Genomic DNA, 15,607 nt, shown 5'->3' with positions numbered 1-15,607 from the left:
GCAAGTGGACCTTTTGAAAGTCATGATCTTCTTCGAAAAGGCCTTCCTTGTGTGAAAAATGAACTTTTGCCCAGTCATCCTCTTGAATTATCAGAAAAAAATTTCCAGCTCAACCAAGATAAAATGAATTTTTCCACACTAAGAAACATCCAGGGTCTGTTTGCTCCACTAAAATTACAAATGGAGTTCAAGGCAGTGCAGCAGGTGCAGCGTCTTCCATTTCTTCCAAGTTCAAACCTTTCACTGGGTATCTTGAGGGGTAATGATGAGACTATTGGATTTGAAGATATTCTTAATGACCCGTCACAAAGTGAACTAATGGGAGAACCACACTTGATGGTGGAATATAAACTCAGTTTACTGTAATCTGTTGTGCTGTTCATGAAAATAGAGGGACTGCATGTTGTTTATAGTCATCTTTTTACCATAATTTGATGTACACAACATTAAAAGTACTGACACATAAAAAAAAAAAAAAAAAGAAAACGTGGTGGTCAGAAGGCACTGAGATGACCCTGTCAAAGAGCACAAAGAAAAAGGCTGGCAATAAAAGTATCTATATCTAGCAAAACTTAATTAAGGAGAAATAAAGACATACCCAGATACACAAAAACTGAGAATTCATTGTTAGCAGACCTGTCCTATAAAAAAATACTAAAGGGAGTCCATTAGGCTGAAATGAAAGGATTCTAGACTAACTCAAATCCATGGGGAAAAAAATACCTTGAAATGTAAATGAGAACATAACATTAATGGCATTCAGCTGAAGTAGTGCTAGGAGGAAAATTTACAGCTTTAAATGCCTAAATGAAAGTAAAGATCTCAAAATCAATAATCTGATGTTCCACCTTAAGAAACTAGAAAACAAAGCATACTAACTCTAAAGCATGCAGAAAAAAAAGAAACAATAAAGAGTGAGGATATTTGAAATAGAGAAGAAAAAAACAACACAAAAACATCAATGAAAACACAATTGCGAAACCTTTAGTCATACTGTCCAAGATAAGAAGAGATAAGATTAAAATTACTAATCTGGACTGGAAAAAAGGACATTACTACCAACCTTACAGAAATAAAAAAAAATATATCATAAGGGAATACTATGAACAACCGTATGCTAGCAAATTACAGAGCCTATATAAAATGGACAAATTCCTAGAAAGACATAAAATACCAAAACTGACTCAAAAAGAGAAAATATCAGTATATCTATAAGAAGTAAAAAGACTGATTTGATAATAAGGAAAACTGATCTGAAAGAAAAGCCCAGGACCAAATGGCTTCATAGGTGAATCCTATCAACACTTCCAAAAGAGAGAGAATACTTTACAATGCACTCTATGAGGCCAATATCACCCTCATTCTGAAATCAAAGACATTACAAGAAAACTACAGACAAATATCCCTTACTGATACAGACACAGGAATCCTCAACAAAATACTATAAAACTGAATATGGCAATATATAAAAAGTACTATACACCATGACCAAGTGGAATTTATCCCATAATGCAAGATCAGTTCAACATAGAAAAATCAATCACTGCAATACACCATATTAATATACAGGTCAAAACCCACATCATTGTCTCAATAGACACAGAAAAAGTACTTAACAAAATACAACATCTTTTCATGATAAAAACACTCAAAAAGTTAGGAATCGAAAGTAATTTCCTCAATGTGATAAAGGGCATCTATGAAAAAATCCAAAGCTAACTTCATACTGACTGGTAAAAGACTGAAAGCTTTACCTCTAAAAACATAAACAAAACAAGGATGTCCCTTTTTGCTACGTTACTCAACACTGTACTGGAAGGAGTAGCTAAAGAAATTAGGTATAAAAAATAAATAAAAGTCATACAAATTGTAAAAAAGAAGCATTACATCTCTATTCACAAATGATATGATTTTATATATAAAAAATCCTAAGGAATCCACACAAAAATCTGTAAGAGCCAAAAAAAACAAGTTCATCTAGGTTTCAGAATACAAAATCAACTGTATCTCTATCCTCTAGCAATGAATAATCCACAAGTGAAAATAAGAAAACAATTCCATTTACAACAGCATGAAAAGAATAAGATATTTGGGAATGAAAGAAATGAAAATTTGTATACTAAAAACTATGAAATATCGCTGAGAGACTAAAGACTTAAACTGAAAGATACTCCTTGTCACAGACAAGAAACAGTAGTATTAATGTAAAAATACTATCTCAAATATATCTCACTTTTCCCCTAAGGTGACCTGCCTACTTTGTGAGATGCCTGGGAGTTGCCATCTGCCTGTCAGCCTTTAAAACTGAAAGAGCAGATTAGTATGAAGGTAGTGAGACTGAAGAAACACTTGTTTCCCATAAATAGTAAACTGGATTAGCCCCCAAGGGAAAAACAAAAACAAAGAAACCACAATCAGATACCATTTCTCATCCACTAGAATAGCTATACTCAGAAAGATGGATAATAACAAGCATGACAAGCATGTGGAGAAATTTCATTCTATTTTACATTGGTGGTGGAATATAAATGATGCAGCTGCTTTGGAAATGGTCTGGCAGTTTCTCAACAAGTTAAATATAGAATTACTGTATGACCTGGCAGCTCAACTCCTGGAACAGTATATACCCAAAAACTGAAAACACAACCACACAAATGTTTGTACATCATTATTCCTAATAATCAAAAAGTGGAAACAACCCAATGTCCCCAACTGATGAATGGAAAAACAAAATGTGGTATATCCATACAACTGAATATTATTCAGCCATAAAAAGGAATGAAGTACTATTAAATGCTAAAACCTTGAAAACATTATGTTAAGTAAAAAAAAAACAAACACAAAAGACCACATATTTTATGATTCCATTTATATGAAACATCTAGAATAGTCAAATTCATAGAGATGGAAAGTGGATTAATGGTTGCCAGGGGCAGAGAGTAAGGGGAAATGGGGAGAGAATGCTAAAGGATGAATATTTCTGTTTATTTTGCCAATCTATTCCTTTTAGATAGTCTAATATTCAACCCCTGACATCCAATTTGTGAGATCTGCCTAACCTTAACTGGCTAACTGAATCTGAGAGCTAGAACTTCTAGGCTAGTCTGGGAAAGAATTAACCTGAAAAAGAGAAGAGAAATCAGACTGGGGAAAAAACTTTTTTTCTAAGTCTAGAAACTACAAACTATTGTATCACCAACTACTGATGTTTACTGTGAACGAATGCATTACTTTCACTTTAACAGGGTCAAACGCCAGCTATTAGTATACCACTATTATTATAAAATAATGTCTTTTTTTTGAGTGGTCAGACGATAGAAGAATCAAAATACATTGCTACTACTATTCTGGATCCAGTTCTACACCTCTAAAATAGAAAATAATTTCTCAATTCATCCCCCTACACTCAAAGGCATTCTTCTGGATACTGAAAATAAACATATGCACATTTGGAAAATGTATTACAATGAATAAAGAAAAGTAAATACTATTAAAATTCCTACAATCTTTCTCTTTTATACTATTTCATATTTAACATTTTACTGTGCCATCAACTCCTTTACTCCTTTGTAGTTGCCTAAAATCTAGCAAAGCACTATATATTTATTCAAATGATTGCTCAGACCCAACATTTTCAAGAGTTTTAAAGAAATAAAGTCATCAAACAGATGCGTATTTTCCTTAAAGACATTTTACAATAAATGGCATGTTTATAAGCAGCAGTTTATTGTACCAACCAACTTGCCTCTAGGAGGCTCTAAAGACAACTGATAGAAAAAGAAAGGTGATTGGGAATCTTGAACCTACTGATTTAAAAGGATTCATACAATGATGACAAATTTTTGGTAACACAAATGTACCTTTTACTAGCTATTTTACTTCAGTTTTGGGTAGGAAGGGAAAGAGTAATTTTGCTAGGTGACACAATTTAAGGATTTCCTTGTGTTTATTTGACATAAAATACCAACAATGAATTTTATTTCCTTTCATTCAATTCTTGTTTTCCCAAAATGTAACTTTTAAATAATTTTCTAATTTATCCCTTTTTAGTAGGTTAGAGACTGAGAATAAAGTACAGAATCTATGGGCGCCTGGGTGGCTCAGTCGTTAAGCTTCTGTCTTTGGCTCAAGTCATGATCCCAGGGTCCTGAGATCAAGTCCCGCATTGGGCTCCTTGCTCAGCTGGGAGCCTGCTTCTCCCTCTGCCTGCCCTCCCGCTGCTTATGCACGAGCTCTCTCTCTCTGGCCAATAAATAAATAAAATCTTTTTAAACAACAAGATGCTTGACTTGAAAAGAAAACTATCTAGGATTAATTTCTTTTAGAGTAATTTATCCCTACTTAAAGACAGATTGCCCTACATATAACAGCTTCATACAAAAAAGTTATAAAATTCTCCTTGATATGATAAATGATAAATAAAAAACATTAAAATTCTCCAATTGAACAAGGTATGCAAGGATTTTTATGTTGTTCTTTTTTTTGTTAAATGCTGAGAACAAAATAACTTACTGGAATATAAAGAGCTGAATGAGCATGCCACTAATAGAGAAAGGAGGTATTTTCACAGAACCAGTCTATTTCCCCATTCCATCTCCATTTGATGTCAATCAAAACATACCATCGGCCATTTAGCTAAAAAAAAAAAAAAAAAAAAAAATACAGGGGTGCCTGGGTGGCTCAGTTGGTTAAGCGACTGCCTTCAGCTCAGGTCATGATCCTCGAGTCCCAGGATCGAGTCCTGCATCGGGCTCCCTGCTCGGCAGGGAGTCTGCTTTTCCCTCTGACCCTCCTCCCTCTCATGCTCTCTATCATTCTCTCTCTCTAATAAATAAATAAAAATCTTTAAAAAAAAAATACAGTATGCTTGTGCACATACACAGTTACTTTATATACAATTAAGTAATGGGGAAGGGGAAAATGAAAGAATCGAGAAAACAATACTGTAGTAGTAAAGATGTGGTGGAATCAAATTGCAGTTTTCTCATTGAGACTGTCTTGGTCTGGAGGAAGAGAGTTCTAGAGTAGAGTAGCAAGTCCTCTTTTTAGTAGACTCCTCCTGTCTGCTGCTGGAACACATCAACTGTATCTTCATCCTCCATTTCCAACTGTGCAGATGTGTCTGTTTCATTGATTGGCTATCAAATCAGAATCTGATCTGCCTCACTGACAAACCCTGCCTTTTACAATAGGCTTTCCATTAGTTTACTAAGTGGTGTATACCTCTTCATCTTAAACTGTACCACAGAACTATCCTGCCCCGTCACCTTAAAATTAATAATGACCATTATTCTCAGCCTTGTCTCCTTCCTGGGGCTTTTCATCAGCAATGGAGAGCAATGGAGTCTCCTCAGCTGCCACTTCACAAAGGAGGTATCAGGTCCTCACTGAACGAGCACACAAGCAGCACCAGGAGCAGCAGCAGAAGGAGGCCATAGCAGTGGAGGAGGGAGAGGGCAGACCGAGAGGTCTACTTTTAATATGTCTTGACAACATATGTCACAATCTTTTCCAAGTTTCATATTTAATAGCCCATAAGTTAGGGAATCAATTCTTTTAAACTTGTTGTATATGTTTCATAGTTTGGTGTTTTTTAACTCTGCTAATGATGGGTTTTACTATTATAGCTATAAAATGTTTCATATAAGCAAATTTATCAAGCATTTCTGTGATGATTTCTCACTCTGGTGTAAGTTTTGAGAATGGTCTTCCCTATCCCAATATATAAAATATATTTCCTTATTTCTTTCCCATTTTATCCTGAAGATTTAGAACTATTTTGAATTTATTTTGTTATAAAACCTCCATATATCACTTTTTATGCAGATGAACATTCTTTCTCCTTCATCTTTATCTAAACCACCATTTAATGAAGTGGTCACATGAGCTCCTCCTGTAGCAAACAGAAGTCCTCCTTTTAAAAATTAACATCCTTTTTTTTTTTTTTAAAGATTTATTTATTTATTTGAGAGAGCGAGAATGAGAGAGAGTACATGAGAGGGGGAAGGGTCAGAGGGAGAAGCAGGCTCCTCGCTGAGCAGGGAGCCCGATGAGGGACTCGATCCAGGGACTCCAGGATCATGACCTGAGCCGAAGGCAGTTGCTTAACCAACTGAGCCACCCAGGCGCCCTTAACATCCTTTTTTAATGTTAACTGTCCTTGACTATAAAAAAGACATGCAAGTCCCTCTTAAATAAAAAAAGCCTAAATAAACAAATGGAGGCTCCTTGGAATAGGAAGAACAGATACCCTACCAATATCAACCTCCTCTAAATTAAACCTACAGATCCAAGTCCATCCAATAAAAGATCCTAACAAATATTATTTAGGGATTTAACAAGCTGATTCCCAAATTCATATGGAAGAGCAAAAGGCCAAGACACTAAGAAATCTGTATTAGTCTCCTGTGGCTGCTATGACAAATTAGGGCCACAAACTTGATGTTTTGTGCTATATTTACTCACCTTCTTTAGCTACAGATCAGTGTATTCTGTTAAATGGGGGTGGGGAAACACACCTTAAAGCTAACATATTGTTGGGCTATCAGCCATAAGTTTTCTAAAAATTAGATGTATATGAGTCATGAAGATTTCTCTCAATAATGAGGGGAGATTATCTGATAATTTCTCCATAATGCCATAAACCTTTTTCAGTTAATGTTCTGTTTTTTTGGTTTTTCTTTTTTACATAGTACATACTTTAGGTTCTGAACCCATTTTTCTGCACAGGTACTAAAGACAACCCAAGGCCTCTTTCTGATCAGGACACTGACTTTAAATGTTTTTTTCTACCATGGTCAATTAAAAGGAAATTGCCACAAAAAAAGCAACTTTGTTCTCCTCATACCTAACATATTCTTTTTTTTTTTTTAGCTTAATCAGGTATTTTATTTTATTTTATTTTAAACATATTCATTCTTGAACTACATAATATTTACTGAGCACCTATTATATGCCAGGCACTATGCTGAGTCTAGGAACATGAAAAAGAAAAGACATACCTCTGCCCTCAGGAAGATAGTTATGATATAGTCATTCAAATAAATACATTGTAATAAAATAACCAAATTACTAAAAGTAAATAGCACAGTATAGGAAAAGCTCCTATGCCCCTCTGATAGGGAAAGCTGCACCAAAGCTACATACAGATTTGCCCTGAGCCTTGAAGGAAGAGCAGAAGCTTTGGGGCTAAGAGTGACATGAAGACAGCATGATACAGTGAATACCATTAGCAAAGGTACAGGCATCACAGAAAGTGACTTCTGATTCAATATTGCTAAAATGTAAAGTACCAGAGAGGGATAACAAGAAGTTAAAGAAGACAATGTGGCAGCAAAGATACATTTATCTGGGATACCCTTACATCCATTTATCTTTGTCTACCACATTGTCAAAGATGAAAGTTTCATGTTTTAGTAACTTGAAGGATGATGATGCCATTGACAGAAATACAAAAAAAGAAAAAAAGGAAAAAATCATATAGATTGTATAGATATGTGAAATTAGAAACAGATTTAACAAACATACTTATCCCTATTTCCTATTTTCCTCAAGGTCTATTTCTATCACATGGATCCTTCTAGAAGAAAAGATGTTAGCTAATATATGAACACACACACACGTATACACATAAGCCATGATTGAATTTAGAAACAAGAAAAAAATGTTTTTTTAGAAAAAGTATGCTTCCTTTTTTTAAGACACTGAAAACTTAACCCAACATAGCTCTTTTCACTTTAACTGTCAGGAAATCTACGAACCAAATTCAATGCCTTAGAGCTTTAATCAGCTCATCCCTAGAACCTGATAATGTTTCCTTTCTTTAAGTATGGGTATTCAGTTGTCTGTTTTACCACTAATTGTTCTATTGCACATACTGCACATTTTATGCAGTCCTATAAGCATTATATAAAGTCATTCAGATGGAATAAAATCCTTAATAAAAATGAAATGTTAATGCAGAGGTGGCTTACAGTATTTGAAACAGCTTCTTTTAGTAATTATTTAATTAATCAGTAACACGTAAATAATCTGTTCAGTATATCACTTCTTCATAAATACACAAAGGTAAAGTATTTCAATTAGGTCAAATTAATTTTTCAAATCAGTAAGACTCAAAGAATATAAAAAAGGGGCGCCTGGGTGGCTCAGTTGGTTAAGCGACTGCCTTTGGCTCAGGTCATGATCCTGGAGTCCCTGGATCGAGTCCCGCATCAGGCTCCCTGCTCAGTGGGGAGTCTGCTTCTCCCTCTGACCCTCTCCCCTCTCATGTGCTCTCTCTCATTCTCTCTCTCTCAAATAAATAAATAAAATCTTTAAAAAAAAAGAAAAATAAATAAAGAATATAAAAAAGCCTAATATCATGTATATAGAATTACTAATTTTGCATATCAAATCTTTAAAAATATATTCAAGGGGCGCCTGGGTGGCTCAGTTGTTAAGCGTCTGCCTTCGGCTCAGGTCATGATCCCAGAGTCCTGGGATCGAGCCCCGCATCGGGCTCCCTGCTCCGCGGGAAGCCTGCTTCTCCCTCTCCCATTCCCCCTGCTTGTGTTCCCTCTCTCGCTGTGTCTCTCTCTGTCAAATAAATAAATAAAATCTTTAAATAAATAAATAAATAAATAAAAAATAAAAATATATTCAAGGTATAAAATCAATTTATTTTTATAAGCAGTTTACAATTCACAATGACTCCTACACATTTTCAGATTTTCATTCATATCAGTCCAAACGTAATCTATACCATTTTTAAGTTTATTTAATGAAGATATAATATTTGTTTCTATCCTTATACATTACCATTTATACCTATTGAATATTCCTTATTTTTCTGACTTAGGATATTTTAATCTAATTTTCCTTGTGAAACATTAACACATTCAGATTAGAGAAAAACAATCACGTATTTTTCAGTGATCAAATGATAACCAATTTCTTCTCTAAATATAAAAAAGTAAAATATGGGGAGCAAGTTGCTTCGTATGAAGCCAATTTTCAGTCTCATTTGTTTCAGAGAACCTCCTACTATCAGTAGCTGGTGTACAATGTCTTGAAAACTTATGTTTTATGAACAGACACTTCTGCAAAGAAGACATCCAAATGGCCAAACACATGAAAAAGTACTCAACATCACACGGCATCAGGGAAATACTAATCAAAACCACAATGAGATACCACCTCACACCAGTCAGAATGGCTAAAATTAACAAGTCAGGAAATGACAGATGTTGGCAAGGATGCGGAGAAAGGGGAACCCTCTTACACTGTTGGTGGGCATGCAAGTTGGTGCAGCCACTCTGGAAAACAGTATGGAGATTCCTCAAAAAGTTGAAAATAGAGCTACCCTATGACCCAGCAATTGCACTACTGGGTATTTACCCCAAAGATACAAATGTAGTGATCTGAAGGGGCACCTGCACCCCAATGTTTATAGCAGCCATGTCCACAACAGCCAAACTGTGGAAAGAGTCCAGATGTCCATCGAGAGATGAATGGATAAAGATGTGGTACATACACACACACACACACACACACACACACACACACAGGAATATTATGCAGCCATCAAAAAATGAAATCTTGCCATTTGCAACGACGTGGCTGGAACTAGAGGGTATTATGCTAAGTGAAATAAATCAATCAGGGAAAGACAATTATCATATGATCTCACTGATATGTGGAATTTGAGAAACAAGGCATCATAGAGGAAGAGAGGAAAAAATGAAACAAGACGAAACCAGAGAGGGAGACAAGCCATAAGAGACTCTTAATCTCAGGAAACAAACTGAGGGTTGCTGGAGTGGAGGGGGCTGGGAGGGATGGGGTGGAGGGGTGGCTGGGTGGTGGACACTGGGGAGGGTATATACTGTGGGGAGCGCTGTGTATTGTGTAAGACCGATGAATCACAGATCTGTACCCCCGAAACAAATAATACATTATATGTTAATAAAAAAAGTTTATCGAAATTTTAAAAATGAGACAAAAAAAGAAAACTTATGTTTTAGGGTCTTTTGTGGGTTTTTTGTTTGTTTCAAGCAGGTATAGACATCAGGTAAGGAAAGTCATTCCTGACAGATGGCACACAAACAGGTGCTTTGGGACTGCTCCAGCTTACTGACTTAAGAGCCTTCAGGCCATGGTGAGAAGGGAATCAGACAGAGCCAGCAGAATCCATAAACTGAGAATATCAGCTAACAGTCCAAGGAAACCAGGATAATTAGAATTCACACGACAAAGCACCAAAGAAGAAACAGATGCACACAGTGAGAACTCAGGATACTGAGGAAGATCCCCTTCCAGTATGATCATAACATACTTACAAGGAAACTTCCCAAGACAGGATAAAGAACTGTGTGAAAGAATTTGAGAAAACAGTACTGATCACAGAAGACTGAGAATAGCACCTGTTTCCAAGAGCTGAACTACAGAAAAACTCATAATCTGCAGAGCATTCACCGGGTAGAATACTCAGGAAGATGTTGCCTCATAATAAGTAATAATTAGCCCCAGACAGATCCACTCAAGAAACCACAAAAGCGAGACCTGAAATGCTCAAACTGCTTTCAAGTAATTTAACTGCATCCCTGAATAAAGCTCAAGAATTTATAGGAATACAAAAATATCCAGAAGCTAAGATCAAATTCACAGTATCAGATATGCGAAGATTAGTTAGCATAGAAGGAAGCAAGAAAACAACTCAGGATAAAGAAAATAATCAATTGATTAAAACTGACCCAGAACTGACAAAGAAGTTAGAATAAGCACAGAAGTATATTAAGTTACTTTAACTGTATTCCAAGTGTTCAAGATGTTAAAAAGACATAGAGACAATATAATTTTACACTCAAAATGAACTAGATAAAAACTACATCTGAGATGAAAAATAAACTAGATAAAATCAATGCAGATTGCATGCAGCAGAATACTAGTGAACTTGAAGACAGCAATAGAAACTATCCAAGATAAAACACAGAGAAAAAAGAATCCCCCTAAACTGAAAAGAATGTCAGTTATTTTCAAGCTGAGACCTTCCAATATACTAATAATACTTTCCCAATATACCAATCTAATATGAATACTTACTCATATATTAATAAATGAAATTCAAAAAAAGGGGAGAAAGATGTGGGGAAAAAAAATGACCAAACTTAGTGAAAATGTAAACCGAATCTAAGAAGCTCAATGAACCCCCAAAGCCAAAAAATACTAAGAAAACTATACCATGGCACAACTGCTCAAAACCAGTGATGAAAAGAAAATCTTAAAAGCTGCCAGAAAAATTTTTTTAAATGTTATGTACAGAGTAAAAATGATAGCAGATTTATCAAAATAATGCAAGCAAGGAGCACCTGGCTGGCTCAGTCAGTGGAGCATACAACTCTTGATCTCGGGGTTGTCGGTTTGAGCCCCATATTGCATGTAGAGGTTACTTAAAAATAAAATCTTTTAAGAGAGAGAGAAAGGAAGGAAGGAAGGAAGAAAGGAAGGAAGGAAGGAAAGAAAGAAGACAGTGGAGTAAAATCTTTAAAGGACAAAGGAAAAGGCTATCAACTTAGAATTCTGAACAGAGTCAAATATTTTTCCAAAAAGAAGGCAAAATAAAAACTTTTCACACAAACAAAAGTGTAAGGAATTCGTCACCTGCAGACTATCATCACAAAGGAACATTAAAGGAGTCCTTCAGGCAGAACCAAAATAATACTGGATGGATAGAAATAACTATCTCTGCAAAGAAATGAGGAGCAGTGGGAAATGATACTACATGGGTAAATGCATGTTTTCTTATTATTATTTAAAAGTCCTTAAAAAAATAACTGCTTAAACAAAATAATATGGTATGGCGTTTACAACACGTGTAAGTATGTATGACCAAAAAAGTATAAAGGCTGAGGGGACAAATGGAAGTACACTGTTATAAAGTTGTTATACAATATGAGAAGTGATACAGTGGTATATCACCTAATAGTAGACTCTGGTAAAGATATATATTATAAATCTTAGAGCAATCACTATAATAATAAAGAGATGCTAATAAACCAACAAAGGAGATTTCTAAAAGAATCATAAATTTATTCAACTAATACAAGGAAAGCAAAAAAGAGAGAAGAGGGAACTAAAAACAGGGCAAATAGAAAACAAATAGCAAGACAACAGGTTCAAACTTAACTAAATCAATAATGGCATTAAATGTACATTATCCACATATAAATGACTACTTATTGGTCTGAATCTGAACAGAACAATTACAAGTAAGGAGACTGAGTCAGTAATCAAAAGCCTCCCAAGGAGAAAAGTCCAGGACCAGATGGCTTCACTGGTGAATTCTACCAAACATTTAAAGAAAAACACGGTGCCTGGGTGGCTCACTTGGTTAAGCAACTGCCTTCGGCTCAAGTCATGATCCCGGAGTCCTGGGATCGAGTCCCACATCAGGCTCCCAGCTCAGCGGGGAGCCTGCTTCTCCCTCTGACCCTCTCCCTTCTCATGCTGTTTGTCTCTCTCTCTCTCTCAAATAAATAAATAAATAAATCTTTAAAAAAAAAAAATAAAGAAAAATAATTACCAATTCTTCTCCAACTCTTCCATATGAGAGAAGAGGGAATACTTCTGAACTCATAAGGCCAGCGTTACCCTGACAGTTAAAAAAAAAAAAAAAGAAAGAAAGAAAGGAGAAAAGAAGAAAGAGAAAGAAAAAGAGAGAAAGAAAGAGAGAGAGGTAGCGCCTCGGTGGCTCAGTCGTTAAGCGTCTGCCTTTGGCTCAGGTCATGATCCCACGGTCCTAGGATCGAGCCCCGCATCGGGCTCCCTGCTCCGTGGGATGCCTGCTTCTCCCTCTCCCATTCCCCCTGCTTGTGTTCCCGCTTCTGCTGTGTTTCTCTCTGTCAAATAAATAAACAAAATCTTTAAAAGAAAGAAAAAGAGACAGAGAGAGAGAAAGAAAGAAAGAAAACTACAGAATAATATCCCTGAAGAACATAGATGCAAAAATCCTCAACAAAAGAGCAGCAAACCCAAACTCAACAATGAGTTAAAAGGATCATAGCCACGATTAAGTGGGATTTATTTCAAGCATGGAAAGATGGTTCAACATCCAAAAATCAATGCGATTCACCACATTAACAAAATGAAGGATAAAAATCACATGATCATCTTAATAGATGTAGAAAAAGCATTTGACAAAATTCAACATCCACTCATAATAAAAACTCCCTACAAACTGGGTATATAGGACATGCACCTCCACATAATAAAGGCCATATATGACAAGCCCACAGCTGACACCATACTCAATGGTAAAAAGTTGAAATATTTTCCTCAAAGATCAGGAACAAGATGCCCACTCTTGCTACTTTTATTCAACATTGTATTAGAAGTCCTAGCCAGAGGAATTAGGCAAGAAGTTAAAGGCATCCAAATTTGAAAGGAAGATGTAAAACTGTCTCTATTTGCAGATGACCTATTCTTATACATAGAAAACTCTAATGACTCCACCAAAAAACTGTTAAAACTAATAAATTCAGTAAAGTTGCAGGATACAAAATCAGTATACAAAATTCAGTTGCATTTCTATATACTAACAATGAGCCATGAGAATAACAATGAGCCATGAGAAAGAGAAATTAAGAAAACAAACCTAGGGCCCCTGGCTAGCTCAATCAGTACAGCATGCAATTCTTGATCTGAGAGTTGTGAGTTCAAGCCCCATGTTGGGTGTACAGCTTACTTGAAAAAATATTTTTTTTTTTACAATTCCATCAAAAGAAAAATACCGAGGAATAAATTTAAGTAAGGAGGTAAAAGATCCATACACTAAAAACTATAGGATACTGATGAAAGAAATTGAAGAAGACACAAATAAATACATTCCATACTCACAGATTGGAAGACTTAAAAGTTAAAGTGTCCACACTACCCAAAGCAATCTAAAGATTCAATGCAATCCCTATTAAAATCCCAATGGCATTTTTCACAAAAATACAAAAAATAAACCTAAAATTTGTATGGAACCAAAAAGTACCTCAAGCAACCAAAGCAATCTGGAGAAAGAACAAAGCTGGAGGCATCACACTCCCTGATTTCAAGCTCTATTACAAAGCTAAAGTAATCAAAACAGTATGATATTGCATAAAAACAGATACACAGAACAATGGAACAGAATTGAGGGAAATAAACCAATGCATAAATGGTCAATTAATTTACAACAAAGGAGCCCAGAATACACAACAGGAAAAAGATAATCAGTGTTGGGGAAACTGGACAGCCACATGCAAAAGAATGAAACTGGACCCCTATGTTACAACACATACAAAAATTAATTAAAAGTAAATTAAAGACTTACACTAAGACCTGAAACCACAAAACTCCTAGAAAAGCACATAATTGGTAAGCTCCTTGACACTGGTCCTGATGACTGTTTGGATTTCACAACAAAAAGGCAATAAAAGCAAAAATACACTTGATCTTAGCCAAAAGGCCGAGAAGCGATAATAAAAGCAAAAATAACCAGGGTGCCTGGGTGGCTCAGTTGTATGATTCCAGGGTCCTGGGATCAAGCCCTGCATTGGGCTCCCTGCTCTGCGGGAAAACTGCTTCTCCCTCTCCCACTCCCCTTGCTTGTGTTCCCTCTCTTGCTGTGTCTCTCTCTGTCAAATAAATAAAATCTTTTAAAAAAATAAAAAATAACCAAATTACATCAAACTAATAGGCTTCTGCACAGCAAAGCATCAACAAAATGAAAAGGCAACCCTCAGAATGGAGAAGATATCTGCAAATCATGTATCTGATAAGGGGTTAATATCCAAAATATATAAAGAACTCATTCAATTCAATAGCAAAATAACAAACAATCCAATTTAAAAATAGACAGAAGATCTGAATAGACATTTTTCCAAAGACATACAGATGGCCAACAGGTACATGAAAAGGTGCTCAACATCACTAATCATCAGGGAAATACAAATCCAAAACACAGTGAGATATCATCTCACACCTGTTAGAATGTCTATTTTCAAAAAGAAGTTAAGTATTGGCAAGGATGTGGAGAAAAGGGAACCTGTGTACATTGTTCATGGGAATGTAAATCAGTACAGCCACTGTGGAAAACAGTTGGGAGATTCTTCAAAAAATTAAAAACAGAACTACTATATGATCTAGCAATTCCACTTCTGGGTATATATCTGAAGGAAATGAAATCACTACCTCAAAGAGATACTTGCATCCCCTCATTCACTACAGCATTATTTATAATAGCCAAGACATGGAAACAACTTCAGTTATTCCAATGGATGAATAAAGAAAATGTAATGTGTGTGTGCATGTATACGTGCACACGCACATACATCCTGCACTTATATATACAATGGAATATTAGTCAGCCACAAAAACAGAAAAAGAAAATCCTGCCATTTGCTACATTATATTAAGTGAAATGGCAGAGAAAGACAAATACTATATGATTTCCCTTATATGTGAAAATTAAAAAAAAAACTTCATAAAAACATAACAGAATGGGGGTTGACTGAGGCAAGAGGTGGGGGAAATGGGTGAAGGTGGTCAAAAGGTATAAACTTCCACTTAATAAGACAAGTAAGTTCTGGGTATATAACGA

General features: G+C 35.6%; 1 protein-coding gene and 1 pseudogene across 1 annotated transcript in view; both read right to left on the bottom strand.

The window, feature by feature from the left end:
* Positions 1-15,607, bottom strand: part of RALGAPA1 (Ral GTPase activating protein catalytic subunit alpha 1) — a 239,831-nt gene that overhangs the window by 214,318 nt on the left and 9,906 nt on the right. The gene's annotated exons all lie outside the window — the stretch shown is intronic.
* On the bottom strand, positions 3,177-7,440 carry LOC102730123 (small ubiquitin-related modifier 2 pseudogene; annotated as a pseudogene).

This window comes from Leptonychotes weddellii, chromosome 9 (genome assembly GCF_054177405.1).
Source record: "Leptonychotes weddellii isolate Sample4059 chromosome 9, ASM5417740v2, whole genome shotgun sequence".
Taxonomy (NCBI): Eukaryota; Metazoa; Chordata; class Mammalia; order Carnivora; family Phocidae; genus Leptonychotes; species Leptonychotes weddellii.
The sequence above is the reverse complement of the archived record's forward strand: the minus strand, read 5'-3'. Positions and strand labels throughout refer to the sequence as shown.